We start from the raw sequence: 14645 nt of genomic DNA, 5'->3' as shown, positions 1-14645 counted from the left end.
ACTCTTTGTTGGGCGAAATGAACAGCGGGGAAACCAAAATTTGTTCACTTATATTTTACAGGCGAACGAGAGGAAAACAAAATGTACATAAGTAATTTTTTATTTTGAAATTTGGTACTCTTATAATTATATGTACTTTTATTATTAGAAATAAATCAATAAATAATGCACAATCGGAAGTTGAGTGGAAAAAAGTGAAATTCCTGTGTTGCTAAGTAGGTAAATTCTATTTTTTTATGACAACGTATCAGTCGGCCAAGTTATCCATTGTGGACAAAGCAACGGTTCCAAAATATTGAGCACCTCGCTGAAACAAGATTGGCTAAGACCCACTCCTTGGTCCTTTCCAACGTCTTTCCCTATGCAAAAAAACGAAGACATGTACTCAACTTTACAATTGGTGGAACTCCAAATTTGTGCTTCAATGGGGGCAAGGAGTTGGTAAGATATCTAGCAAATATTAGAATGCCGGATCATTTAGCCTGTAATATTGGCGAAAGCTAATTGAAAAAAATATAACTTGTTATTCAAAACTACTGAAAATAGTAATTTTTAGCTTACAGTGAATCATTAAGGGGTTAGAACTGTTCCTTAGTTGCCTCCGAATCGCTTTCACATTTATATTCTCCTCGCGCTCAATCAATACCAACCTAAGTGCAATACTAAACATTATTTTATAAATTTTTTATTTCTATTTTTGTTGTATTTTAAATAAATATATGCTTGTTTACAAAATTTACACAATTGCAAGTAAATTATTTGTTCAGAGCATCAGCTGTTTCGAAGTGAACTTTTGTTCGCCCGAAATTGCCGATAGGCGGAAAAAGTTCACCCGAACAAAAAAAGGCAAGGCGAACACTTTTCCGCGTGAACTTCGCGATAAGGGTGTATATGTATGTACTTTTATTATTAGAAATAAATCAATAAATAATGCACAATCGGAAGCTGAGTGGAAAAAAGTGAAATTCCTGTATTGCTAAGTATGTAGCTTCTATTTTTTATGACAACGTATCAGTCGGCCAAGTTATCCATTGTGGACAAAGCAGCGGTTTCAAAATGTTGAGCACCTCACTGAAGCAAGATTGGCTAAGACCCACTTCATGGTCCTTTCCAACGCCTTTCCGTATGCGAAAAAACAAAGACAAGTACTCAACTCTACAATTGGTGGAACTCCAAACTTTTGCATCAATGGTGGCAAGGAGTTGGTAAGAATATCTAGCAAATATTAGAATGCCGGAATATTAAGCCTGAAATATTGGCGAAAGCTAATTGAAAAAAACTTAACTTGTTATCCAAAGTGCTGATAATAGTAATTTTTAGCTTACAGTGAATAATTTAGCTCCAAAGGGTTAGAACTGTCCCTTAATTGCCTCCGAATTGCTTTCACAATTATATTCTCCTCGAGCTCAATCAATACCAACATAAGTGCAATTTAATTATTATTTTATAAATTTTTTATTGAAATTATTGATGCATTTTAAGGAGATATATGCTTGGTTACAAAATTTACACAATTGTAAGTAAATTATTTGTTCACTACTAATTCACATCAGCTGTTTCGAAGTGAACTTTTGTTCGCCCGAAATTGCCGATAGGCGGAAAAAGTTCACCCGAACAAAAGAAGTGAAGGCGAACACTTTTCCGCGTGAAATTCGCGATAAGGCGAAATCCTACCAGGTGCTGGCAAAGCGAATTCAACCAATTCGCCGTGCAGAAGAATGTCAAGTCAAAAGAAATTTTTCATTGATTTCGATTAACTGACATATTGTCGTACAAGGCTTTGTATGGAAAATTATCAAGAAGAAGCAATCAGCTTTTGGGATAACACCACCTCTACTGAATTCGCCTTGACTTATTCTAATAGAAAGGTCATATCTGTAAAGTTTGGTTAACAAGAACATATCTCAGTGAAATCATTATTAAAACCGTATCACAGAAGACCATAATATATGATTATTTTTTGTAAATATGTAGTTGGATAGCCCAACTTTTATCGCTTGAGCGAATAACATATTAAATTCGTATCTTTTCTTACAAATATAGATGAATATTTTTCAGTTACAACCATTATAACTGGCCTCCCGGCTTTATTTCGTTGAGATACGTCCTTGTTAAAAAAAAATGTTAATATACGACCTTTCTATTAGTAAATGTTATAGTTGTTGTTTCTTTTGTGAAGGTGAGGCTTTAAAAAAAACGTATAAAGTAGGCGTGATCGTTAACCTATTTTGTCCAAAATCTTTTTCGATGCTCATAAATTTGATAAAAGGAAGTTTATATCTTGGTGTATTTGAGCCCCAGTTATTGCAGCAGTGATACTTTTTCTGACAGAGAGTGATGATCTGTACATCCAAAAGATTGAGTTAAACGCACCTATATGAAAAAGTGCTTATGTGACGGGGCTTTTATGCATTATGAATACTTTCAACGTGTTTTTATGGAGAACGGCAGATTGAACGACACTGGCGCCAGCTGACATGAAAAAGTAGCCTACTTCCAACTTTTGTTGCAAGCAAAGCATAAAAAGATTAACTTGACATTTGTTTTGGCTAAGGGTGCTTTCACACTTTGTATTTTTCCCACTCTTTGGTATCTTTTTAACATTTTTCACTGTAAAAACTGCAATTTAACAAATGAATACGACACAAAATATGTTAGCAAGTATTTTTGTTGTATAGAGAGAAGATTTATAAGAGCTCGCGAATTTTTTAGAATGGGCAAAGGGTAATAAACTTTAATTGCCAAGTCTGAAGTTCCTTCATATTTACAAAGGCAACATCTTCGTTGATTGTGGCGATGTTATTGGTATGCATAAGATTGCTTTGAACACATTTATATGAAAAATTTCATTGTGGCTCGGCCTTTAGTACGTGAGTAGTTAAATTGTGAAGTACACATACCACAATACTGTTGTGAATAAAGAACATTTCGCCATACTGAATATTTGAGATATTTATTCGACAGTTCAGCGATTCGAACTATAACAGAAGGTGCAGTATAACCAGAATTTCCCAAAATTCGTTACACTACAAACCCGTTTCAACAGTATTCCTATCATTTCCCTTACGGAAAAATATAGTAAGTATTAATTTCATAACTTTTCGTCGAAATTTGTTATTTTGTATGTCGATATTTTACGGGGAGACGTCTACTGAGTTGGGAGAGCCAGATGGAGAATGATTTGTGGTTCCGATTGGGGTCAGTTGTCGCAAAAAGAATAGACTCTTACGAAACGGCCAAATTCGCTTAGGCGGTTAAGGGCCAATTAAGGATGATGAATTATGATTCCAAAATTTTGACGCTTGTAACTGGATAGGAGGATATGCACCTTGCAAGACAAAGCGAGCCCCCCTAATGTCTCATTAATTAGACTACACACCGGCTATTAAGATAAAGCTCATAGTTTAGAAAAAAATCAGAAACATAGTTATTAAACTAACTTAAAAGTTGAGCAAAAAAAAATTCTACATGTTTTGCATATTTTTTTTTGATAACGGAAAGATTTGAAGTAACAAAACATTGTTCGCAATTTCTCAAAAAATTCAAATTTTGAGATATCTGATCGCACATTGTATGTGGGTATGTACGCACACCCACTCATCTCTTGAACTTTGAATAAAAACTCTTTCATTTTTGTAGACACTTCTAGTGTTAAATTATTTTAAAACGTTAACGGCATATTTATTGAAAAACTCTTACTAACGGCTGCATATTATTTGCCAAGTGGTAAGGTAAAAAGTCGTAAATATCAAATCGTTTTTATTAAAATTGTACGCGCTTTTTGAACTCAGTGCGATGTGTGAGGGTATTTTAAGGTACTTTTTGAAAAATTAATATTAACGCCACTTGGGGTGGAGACAAGCTTTATAGAAAGATTTCAAAAAAAGGACGTGTGGCACTTGGGGACTGCCGCGGTAAAGCTATTGCATATTATCAACTTATGCAATTATAATATTTATGCAACATTTTGTTTTCTTTGATATTAATTCAAGTTTTGTCTTTGACATTAATTCAAGTTACACTTTTTAAGCGTGGTGACCGATAAGAAAACAAATTTTTTAATTTTATTGAATAAATGAGAAGTTAATATCTGTTAAAAAATTTGTATTATTATCTTACAAGATATGTACATACATAGGTTATTCAGGAATATTTATAATTGAAATTATAGGTTTGTGGTAACTGAAATAGGAAACATACGTTTGAGACTTGATATCCTCTAAATATCTTGAAAATACCGCGTCAATGGTGGTCCCGTATTTTGTTGTGGATTCTTTTGGATCATTATTTATTTTCAAATTAAATTTTTCAAAAAGAAAACTTGTCAACCGCTCTGATTTTTTATCAGCGAAATTGATGTTGAAATCGCCGGCCAAGATATGTGAAAATTTATTACCATTTGTACCAAGTATTTTTGCCCCTTCTTCAGATTACTCCAGTAAAGTGCGATGAATAAAATGCTCTACCTCTTCCAATTTTGGATTCGAGAAATGTAAATTGCTACCATGACAATGTGTGGACCATTTCTAAGTTTGCATAAGCACGCACAAATATCTCCAACAAATGAGCGCCTAGCATTAACATCGCTAACGTGTGCAATATTTATTTCAATATTCGGAGTCATAATATTAGTAACCTTATTGTTATTTTGGTAAATAGCTACACCACCCTTTGAAGCAGTATCTCGTTTGAATTGAACAATACAGTTGAAATTAGGTATTTCAATCGGATTATCACGCGTCATGCAAGTTTCGGTAAGAAGTAAGACATTTGTTTGTCTCGTAACTGAATCTTGTAAATCGTATTTGTGACTATTTCGACTTTGGCAATTGAAAGTCATTATTAAAATGCCATTTCTATTACTACTGAAATCTCAGACATTTTAACTTTAACTTCAACTTTAACTTTAACCTTAACTTTATAAGCTGCATGGGATCGTTAAGGGCCCAAAAGGTAGATGAGAGCAGAGAATCGGGGCACGAGATTCCCACTCGGAGGACTTGGAAGCCAAAAAGAAACGAGATGAAAGAACAAATACGCTTTCACAAGGTGAGTCTTGGTCCAATGTAGCGCGCCGGAGGCTGAAACAGCGGGCCAAGCCAGCCAAGCAGGCAACCTCCGTCCAAGCTCCTAAAGCTCAAAAACGGGCGAGAAAGAGGAGACAAGCAGCAACTTTTGTGGTAAAACCTGTGGAAGGCAAAAGCTATGCCCAGGTACTAGGGGCCATACGCGGCCAGCTCCGCCCTAATGACACAGGTACGGTGGTACGGTCAGTACGAAAAACCAAATCTGGTAACGTACTGATTGAAACGGCGCGCTGCAGTGACCAGACGGCCTTCAGAGCAGCTATAGGTAGTGCAGTAGGAGAGGTCAGTGAAGCACAACAGCTCTCCAAGCGGATGAAGTTGGAAGTACTTGGCATGGACTGTCTCACAACTGAAACAGAAATCCAAGACGCAATAAGGAGGGAGGTCGGAAAAGAAGAAATCACTAGACCTCTCCGTGTCTCTGTATTCGCAGCAAACCAAAGAGAACAGAAAATGGCGGTCGTCGAAGTGGACGAGAATATTGGCAACGCCCTACTCAAAAAAGGTAAAATTCCTATCGGATGGATACAGTGCCGAATCAGACAGCGAGCAGAAGTACAACGCTGCTTTAGGTGTCTCGGCTACGGACACCGGAAGGCAGAATGCAAGGGTCCAGACAGGAGTAACGCCTGCTGGAAGTGTGGGCAAAGCGGCCACAAAGCTTCGGCCTGTACCGCAGCTCCAAAATGTTACCTGCGTAATACACAGAAGCTCGATCATGTCCCTGGATCTGGAGCATGCAGCATTTTCAGAGCGGCACTCGCTGTTGCAAAGGCCAAAGTCTCAATTCAGTAGTGATTAGTTTTATCCAAGGCAACCTAAACCGGAGCAGACTTGCTGATGAGCTACTACAACAGTTGGTCTTAGACCATAAAGCTAACTGCATTATCATCAGCGAACCCTATAGAGCCCGAAATGATTGGCATATAGACAACACCGGCACCGCCGCAATCTGGATGACAGATGCAAACGCCAATATTGTGAACCGTGTTGCCGGACAAGGCTACGTCCGCCTAACTACGAATAATACCACAATAGTAAGCTGCTACTTGTCCCCGAATGATCCCATTCAAACGTTCAGGGACAAGCTTGAACTTATTGAAGACGACCTGAGGGACTTAACTAGTAACCTGGTTGTGGCGGGAGACTTTAACGCAAGAGCCGTCGAATGGGGAATGCCGCAGACTAACACCCGTGGAAGGTTAGTCCTTGAGATGGCAGCCAGGCTCGGTTTGAACGTGCTTAACACTGGTACGACCCCTACATACCGACGGCCAGGCTTTGGATACTCGATCCCCGATGTAACACTAGTGTCAGAAAGCCTGCTGCTGACATCTGCTGGATGGAGAGTCATAGAGGATCTGACTGGCAGCGATCACAACTACATCACTTTCCAACTAAACGATCCCGGTCAGAGGCAGATTCCGAACGGCCCACGTAGAACAAAAGCATGGGACGCATCCAAGGTCGACCGCCACGTTCTCCGCATCAGTACTGGGGGATGCCCGACGGATAATCAACAACTCCAGTCCGACGGAAGAGACGGTTGAAAAGACAATGAGCTGTCTTCGCCACGCTTGCAACGTCTCTATGCTACGGAGGGGAGTGTGGAGGGGTAAAAAGCAGGTATACTGGTGGAATAGCGAAATCGCGGAGCTGCGAAAAATATGCCACAGTATGCGAAGGCTAGCAACTCGCGCGCGCGGCAGGCCTGAAGCTCTAGAAAAGTCGGAAGCGTACAAAGGAGCGAAGAAAGCTCTTAGTGCTGCCATTAAGCAAAGCAAGCTTAAGTGCTGGAAAGCGCTTTGCGACGAAGTGGATCGAGACACCTGGGGGCAGGGATATAAGATAGTAATGAAGAAGTTCCGTCCGCCAAACCAGCTGATGGACGAGAACCAAATAAGGAACATTGTGGATGGCCTGTTTCCCACCCAACTGCCTAGGGAGGGCGGGTACGTTACCCATGAAGATCGCAACGTGGAACCATTCCAAGAAGAAGAGCTTAAAACTGCCGTGCGAACTATGAAACCTAGGAAAGCAACTGCCCAGAACTTATGTTGCACATGTACAACAAATGTCTCGAAGAAAGAACTTTCCCCACCATATGGAAGACAGCACGACTGGTTCTCATTCCAAAAGGGAAGGGAGATCCCAACTCTCCATCATCCTACCGTCCCCTATGTATGTTGGACACAGCAGGGAAATTGATGGAGAGTCTCCTAAAGCAACGCCTCACCAGAGCGTTACAGGACGCCGGAGGACTGTCGCCCAGACAGCATGGTTTTCGGAGGGGGCACTCCACAATCGATACCATAGCAGAAGTTATAGACGCAGTCAAGAAAGCCGATACAGCGTGCCACAGAGCAAGACCTATAGTGTTGCTGGTCACGCTGGACGTCAAAAACGCTTTTAACTCAGCTAAGTGGGAGGACATGCTTGAGGCATTAGAAAGCACTTTCAAAGTACCGCAATATTTGTTAGAAATTTTAAGGGACTACCTAAGAGAGAGGTATCTAATATATGAAAGTACTCACGGTCAAAAAAAGGTAAAAATAACAGGTGGAGCAGCCCAGGGTTCGTTACTAGGTCCCGATCTCTGGAATATAACTTACGACAGTCTTCTTCGATTAGACATGCCAGAAAGCACCTTCCTCGTTGCCTTTGCAGACGACGTGGCAGCTGTGATAACAGCACCAAGCTGCGAGCTGGCACAGCTAAAATTAAACCAGGTCATGCGTAATGTAAATAGGTGGATGGCTGAGCACGGTCTCCAGTAAGCAACAGCCAAAACGGAGATCGTCATCCTCACAAAGAGACGTATTCCCACTACCAGGAACATGATGGTTGGGGACCAGCCAATAGAAACACTCGCTTCAACGAAATATCTGGGAGTGAGGTTAGACAGCAAACTCAACTTCTCGGATCACATACGAGGGGCCTGCGAAAGAGCTGCGAGCATAATAGCGCAGTTGAGTAGATTAATGGCAAACACAGGTGGCCCAAAGCCATGCACAAGGAAGTTGCTTGCATCAGCCTCGGATTCTATACTCTTATATGGTGCAGAAATCTGGGCGAACGCAATGAAATACCGGAAGAACCGAGTCGCCCTCACCTCTGTCCAACGCAGAGGGGCGCTGCGAATATCTTCGGCTTACGGCACGGTATCAGCTGAAGCTGTCCTGGTCGTTGCGGGAACCATACCGATATATCTTCTCGTTGAGGAAAGAAAAACAATATGTGACAACGGATCGCGAGCAAGTAGAGCTGCTGTTGCCATGCAGGCGCGAGAAGAATCGATCCGACGCTGGCAAGATCAGTGGAGCAACAGCATCGTAGGAAAGTGGACTAGGGAACTAATCCCTGAACTGAATCCATGGTTGAAGCGACCGCACGGAGAGGTAGACTTTTACCTGACCCATTTTCTAACGGGACACGGTTACTTCCGCAAATACCTACACATAATGGGTAAGGTTGATAGCCCGAGCTGCCTGTACTGTGGGAAAATAGACGATGTACGCCACACCTTCTTCGAATGCAGGCGAAGGAGGGTAGTAGAGGTACTTGGCGACCTATCCCCGGGCAGTGTAATTAACAACACGACCTGTCGAAGAGACAGATGGGATACGGTCAGCACATATGTGAGGCATATACTTACCAGTAAACGAGAAGACGGATGCCTAGCCCATTAGCGTGAGAGTAGCCATAGAGCTCACGTAGTGCGCACCCGTACCCAAATAATGCTAAACGCGGTCCCAGGTACGAGGATTTGCGCGGGCCGTGGGAGGTTAGGTTTTAGCAAGCTTAAGTGCAGGAAAGCGCTTTGCGAGGAAGTGGATCGAGACCCCTGGGGGCAGGGATATAAGATAGTAATGAAGAAGTTCCGTCCGCCAAACCAGCTGATGGACGAGAACCAAATAAGGAACATTGTGGATGGCCTGTTTCCCACCCAAGGGAACGGGTACGTTACCCATGAAGATCGCAACGTGGAACCATTCCAAGAAGAACAGCTTAAAACTGCCGTGCGAACTATGAAACCTAGGAAAGCAGGATTAGGTTTTAGTGGGTAGGCCTTCATGAAGAAGGGAGTCCTACACTCGGCTTAAATATCCCGGTCAGTGCATAAAGCATTTCCTCCTTCCACGAAACACAAAAAAAAAAAAAAAACTTTAACTTTAACTTTATGATAGAGATCCAATTTTATGTATTTGACCTGTTGCTAACACCGAACTATTTCGAACCTTTTCGAACCTTTTTTGACAAATATTCGTTACGGTGTTTTTTGATTTAGTCGCCAAGCCCGCGATAATAATAATAATTTAGTAATGCATAAATATTGAACGCAACAGTGACAAGTGAACCTTCCAAATCGGGTTTTGTGAATTGCAGAGTACTATCAAGCTAAATTAAGCTATCCAAAGCCTCCTGAAGATTAACAGCACAAATCTAGTGGAAAAGCCATAACCTGTGCGCCAAACTGAATCCTAAGAAAAAACAGGACTGGTTGTATTTTAGGGACGAGCTCCAAGTGTTACATGTCGATCAGCGCTATTATAAAACCGCCTATATGTTCGCCGCTTCATGGAAAAGTGGTCTAGGCGTTCCTTAATGGCCGTAACTAACGCTAATTAAGAGCAACTAAACAGATCAAATTATCTTCGTCATGCTTCTCCTAACTCAGTGGAGGCATCTACCTTCCTGCGCTACCATATAAGGGTGTCGATATAAATACAGTTTTTCTAAGCGGGTTCGCCCCTCGGCAGTGATTTGGCAAACACTCCGAGTGTATTTTTGTCATGCAAAGCTTTTTAGTGAAAACTTTGCAGGTGCCGTTGGAAGACGGCGTATTTGTAGGAAAACTTAAAAGGAGCGCAACGTACATTGGAAGCGAAACTCGGTCTAAAATCCTTTCAGAGGCTATCGTGCCTTGCATTTATTTATTTTTATTTAGGAGCGTCTTTATTCGCATATTCTGATCTAATCAAAGTACTTCCCAAACCGTCGAAGGCCTACACAGGGTCACAGATTATACCTGTCAGCAGTGACGAGGCTGCCAAGGTGCGAATGAGATTTTTTTGAATTGCTCGAAGAGATCCCTTGACACCCTGTCATAGCTTTTGGTGTTTCTCAACGCGATTTTGGCATAGCCGTTTAAGCTTTAATGGGAACTTATTACAGACCGGGAATTTGATGCACCACGTAAAATCTTATCCGATCATGCCATTGATATAGTAAGCTTAGCGACTGTTCTACATGGCAGTTTGAATAAGCTTCGACGGGCTACAGACGTAAAGTTTAGAGATAACTAGGTAAACTTTCTGAACCGAACCTTCAAAACAAATTTTGTGAGCGGGATCGGTTTTGCTAGGTACAAGAAACTGATTCAAAAATTAATTGTTTCAAAGAGTGTTGCAGTGATATTGCAAAATGCAAGGAAGGTAGATATCCTGAAAATGAACAAAAGGTTCACTTAAGAAGGAATTTCCTTCAGTTCTATCAGAAACTCGCATCCCTGGCAATCAGTTTATGAGGTACCTAAATTTAAGCATCACAAACTCATGGTAGAACTGACACAAAAAGACCTGTCACTAGATTTGCTAACTCTTTCAACAGCTTCGGGGTGTTCGGATCATTTAAGTGAATATACTGCTGATTCTGAAAACAGGCAAGACATAGAAACAATCCATCCGACATTTTTATTCACATTGAGAATGAATGTCCACACAATATTTTTTTTTCAGCTATACTAGTCATAGATGAATGGATTTGCAACTCTTTGCTTCGAGAGAGCGCTGTCAAAATGCACATTTCTGTCAATGATGCCACTCCAAACAAAAATTAATAGATCTGAATATGGGGATTTTGACATACATTTCGGCGATTATAGTTTCAATCATTTAATAAAATGATAGTCGTAAAATATTCATTTCTTTAAACTTATTTTACAATAATACGACTAGTTGGAGTTAAATATAAACAAATCTTAGTAAAATTTACATTTTGATTAAATTAATTAGCCAAATATGGTAACGCATTTAACTCACAGTGAAAACCATATATTCTTTTGAAATTTCAGTAAATCGGACTTATGATATAATGGTTAACATCATTTAATGGATAGGGCTTATCCTACATGTCTGAAGTTCCAGGTTCTGTGATCAAAATGGACTGGTTGCATCGGGACTTCATATATACAAAACCTGTTTTTAGTGATAACTTTTGAATGGGAAATAATATGTACCCTCCGCCTTCGAACTAACAATATTTACATTAAAACAAGTGTTTTTATCCTTTTTCCCATAATTTTTGAACGCTATTCTACGGTTGTAGTTCAAACTAAAGTTTACCGATATTTTTGGCCCGTTTTTTGTTTTAGCTGGCACAGTTTTTGTTCTGGCACCCGCTTCAGCTGGCGCGAGGGATTTATCTGTGATTGTTGCCAGCAAAAATTTGTATTGGCCATTTTAATGGTGACTTATCCATAGCCAGATAAAACAGCTGATCGAACCAACCTTATGGAAATCAATGTAATCGATTAATGTTGCCATACCATAACGCTAAATTCATAACCATATCATAGCTAACCAATTGGTTTTTGGTTTTTCGCCACATCCATAACCTACAAATATTTGAGTTGGAGAATTTATTAATTTTTTGTAGATTTTATTTATTGTTTTGGATGCGTTGTGACTAAGATACTTATTTTTAGTGGTATATATTTGTAATTTTTTGCGTTTTCTTCATATTTATGAAATTTTCACGATTTTTAGGCTAAGGCACCAATAACTGATGCCAATTTGATATGGATAAGTAAAAATATGGTTATGACTATGGCGTTAGGGTTGAGGAAGTTTAATTGGCCCTTTAATACACTGGTGGCAGGTTTAATGGTTCCTAGCAGTGTTGCCAGAAAAAAAAATTCTTTTGGGCTAGAATCTAAAAAAAGGGCTAGAAAGAGCTAAATTTCTTCAAGAAAATCCAAAACCCGTTGCAAAAAGAGCCATATAGGGTATATGTACATATATTTTTCAATGTAAGTTTTCACATTTATTTCAAATCAAACTTAGACAAAGTTAAAAAAAAGGTACCGTAAACTCACAAAAAAAAAAAAAGAAATACGGTACAAGAGAGGTACAAAAATAATACTGTTTTTATAGTTCATTTTATATTTTTTAATAACAAAAATACGTTTTTTTTAACTTTTTTTTTGCCATTTGGGGGTAAGGTATCGTTAAAAAGTAAGCATTATATTTCACACTGTTACGATGACGGCACGGCTATAGGTTCGCTCAAAATACGACTACGGGTGTACGAATCACTATTAAAATACACGTGTAAGATATTCAAGTTTATGTTGGGACGAGATATGTTTGAAGGGCCTTAGACTTCAAAATCTTTGTTTTCGTCCTCAGAAGATGAATTATTATTATTGCTACACTCATAAATATTTTTTGTGTTCAGATATTTTTCCACTGCATTTGTAATTTCGCTATTTTATCAGTACTATACTCGGTTTTTTTGAAAACCATTGAGATTTTACAATTCTCAATGTGTTTTAAATCGAAATAAATCTATTTTGCTAAGCTTTTCTATATTGTACACCAAGGGCTGCCTTAATTGCTCTATTAATTTAATTATGAAGTCGCGACATATGTTACGTATCCTTCTTTCAATGAATTCGTCTATGAATTTATCTTATTTTTTAATTCGTAGATATTCTTCAAAGGTATAATGAAAATAAGGTACGGGAGACAAAAATGTATTATAATCTGAAGTTAAAGGGTCGAAATTCTTAAAATGTGACACTATGCTGTTGCAAAAGCTGGAAAGCGATTAAAGTTTTTCTATCAGTTGAGTACTGAGTTGCCACATCATACATAAAGAAACAAATAAAATAAAACTTCGACACACATAAAACACATTACAAATTTCACAATACGTATTGCCGAAATAGATTTGGAGTCAAAAAGGAACAATCATTTTAAAGAGCCTCAAAAAAAGATCTAGGGACTAAACCCTCCACATTTTTTTTTTCTATTCTATTCTCACGTTTCGCACTTACTCAGTATCTTTTTTCTAATGTATGTATTTTGATGTTGCTTTTACTGGAACTTAAACCCAGTGCTTAGAATTTCTCATGTAAAATATAACTGGGCTCTTATGAAGCATTCCATATGTTGGAAATAAATTGGTAATTAATTTTTAATATGTGGCAACACTCCTCATCACTATCTTCTTCACCAATCTTCCACATATTTTCTCATACCAAGCTCTTTTCTTCAAATATACATTCTTCACAGTCTATTGAAATAAATCAACTCAACAGGTTATGGGCTCGGAGCGCGTTCGCAGCGTAAAAAGTAAAATTAAAATAGTTAGCGCGTTCAAGGTTCAACTGTTCGCTGTGTGTCGGTCATAATAAAATAATTATATTTAAAAGACTATCGTGAGTTATTGTGCCGTTGTTCGGTGCATTAATAAGTTTAATTTAAGATATCAAAATGGGTTTGCTTTTTAAAATAGAAAAATTGGATGATTGCAATTACGCGTCATGGTATGTTCAAATGAAAAGCGTGCTAGTACACTCTGATTTGTGGGGGCTGTGTGTGGTCATGAAAGGAAATCGGATAAAATGACCAAGGTAATTCTATACGACAGCATGACACTCTTAATACATGTCCAAATATGTATATAGGGAGAGGTGTCAAAAGGCGCGCTTTTGACCCAGGATCGTGAATCCGAAAGCGGAAATTGAAAATTGTATTTCTTTCCAGAGATATTTGCAAACAAAATTGAAATTTTTCATGTGGCTGTTGTAATTTTGATTATTTTGTCGTACCCACAAAAAAAAAACTGTGGGTAAAAGTGTTTTGCGCGTATATAGTTTTGGTATCCAAACCGGTCTTGAACCCACCCAGGGTAATTTTTTATAAGCTGGGCCGAATGCCGCCAATGCAGAAAGGTGTTCTGCGCAAAAATACTCACCCCCCGTTCGGAGCGATTCGGGCCATTTTTCGGTTGTTTGGAAATATCTTTTCACACAAATGAAATTTTTTATTTCCGCTTTCGGATTCGAGATCCTGGGACCCAAACGCGTCTTTTGGAGCCTAATACAACTTAATCATGTGAAGAACATAGAAATCGCATGGTAGCGTGGGATAAGCTGCGCAATATCCATCAGCCAAAAGGGCCGTCGCGAAAAGTTTTATTGTTTAAAAGTTTGTTGTATCTTAGTATGTCAGATGGTACTACAGTGGCAAATCACGTAAAAGAGTTTTGCAAAATTAAAGAGGGCCTTGCTGATATAGGTGTAGAAATCACAGACGAAATTTTAGTTATAATTTTGCTAGCAAGTTTGCCTGCACAATACGAAAATTTTGTTGTAGCAATGGAGACTCGCGATGCATTGCCTACATTTAACAAAGAAGACTTGATACGAAACATATGCTTACGCTCTCATTTTTTCGCTCTCGCGAAGGAATTATCTCAAATTTATGCTGGCAGCAATCACAGATAAATTCCTCACGCCAGCTGAAGCGGGTGCCAGAACAAGAAATGTGC

General features: G+C 39.1%; 1 protein-coding gene across 5 annotated transcripts in view; it reads left to right on the top strand.

Moving 5' to 3' along the window:
* The window catches only part of Mco4 (Multicopper oxidase 4), an 826935-nt gene that overhangs the window by 200476 nt on the left and 611814 nt on the right, over positions 1–14645 (top strand). For 2 of the 5 annotated variants that reach the window (XM_067758804.1, XM_067758805.1), the window contains exon 1: positions 13417–13725. The exons of 2 other annotated variants lie outside the window; for them this stretch is intronic. The gene's annotated coding sequence lies outside the window, so the exon portion shown is untranslated. Of the gene's footprint in view, positions 1–13416; positions 13726–14645 lie in introns of those variants that run through there. One more of the 5 variants, XM_067758809.1, reaches the window with a different exon arrangement.

This window comes from Eurosta solidaginis, chromosome 1 (genome assembly GCF_040869045.1).
Source record: "Eurosta solidaginis isolate ZX-2024a chromosome 1, ASM4086904v1, whole genome shotgun sequence".
In the NCBI taxonomy this organism is placed as follows: domain Eukaryota; kingdom Metazoa; phylum Arthropoda; class Insecta; order Diptera; family Tephritidae; genus Eurosta; species Eurosta solidaginis.
This window is presented reverse-complemented; position numbering and strand designations above follow the sequence as displayed.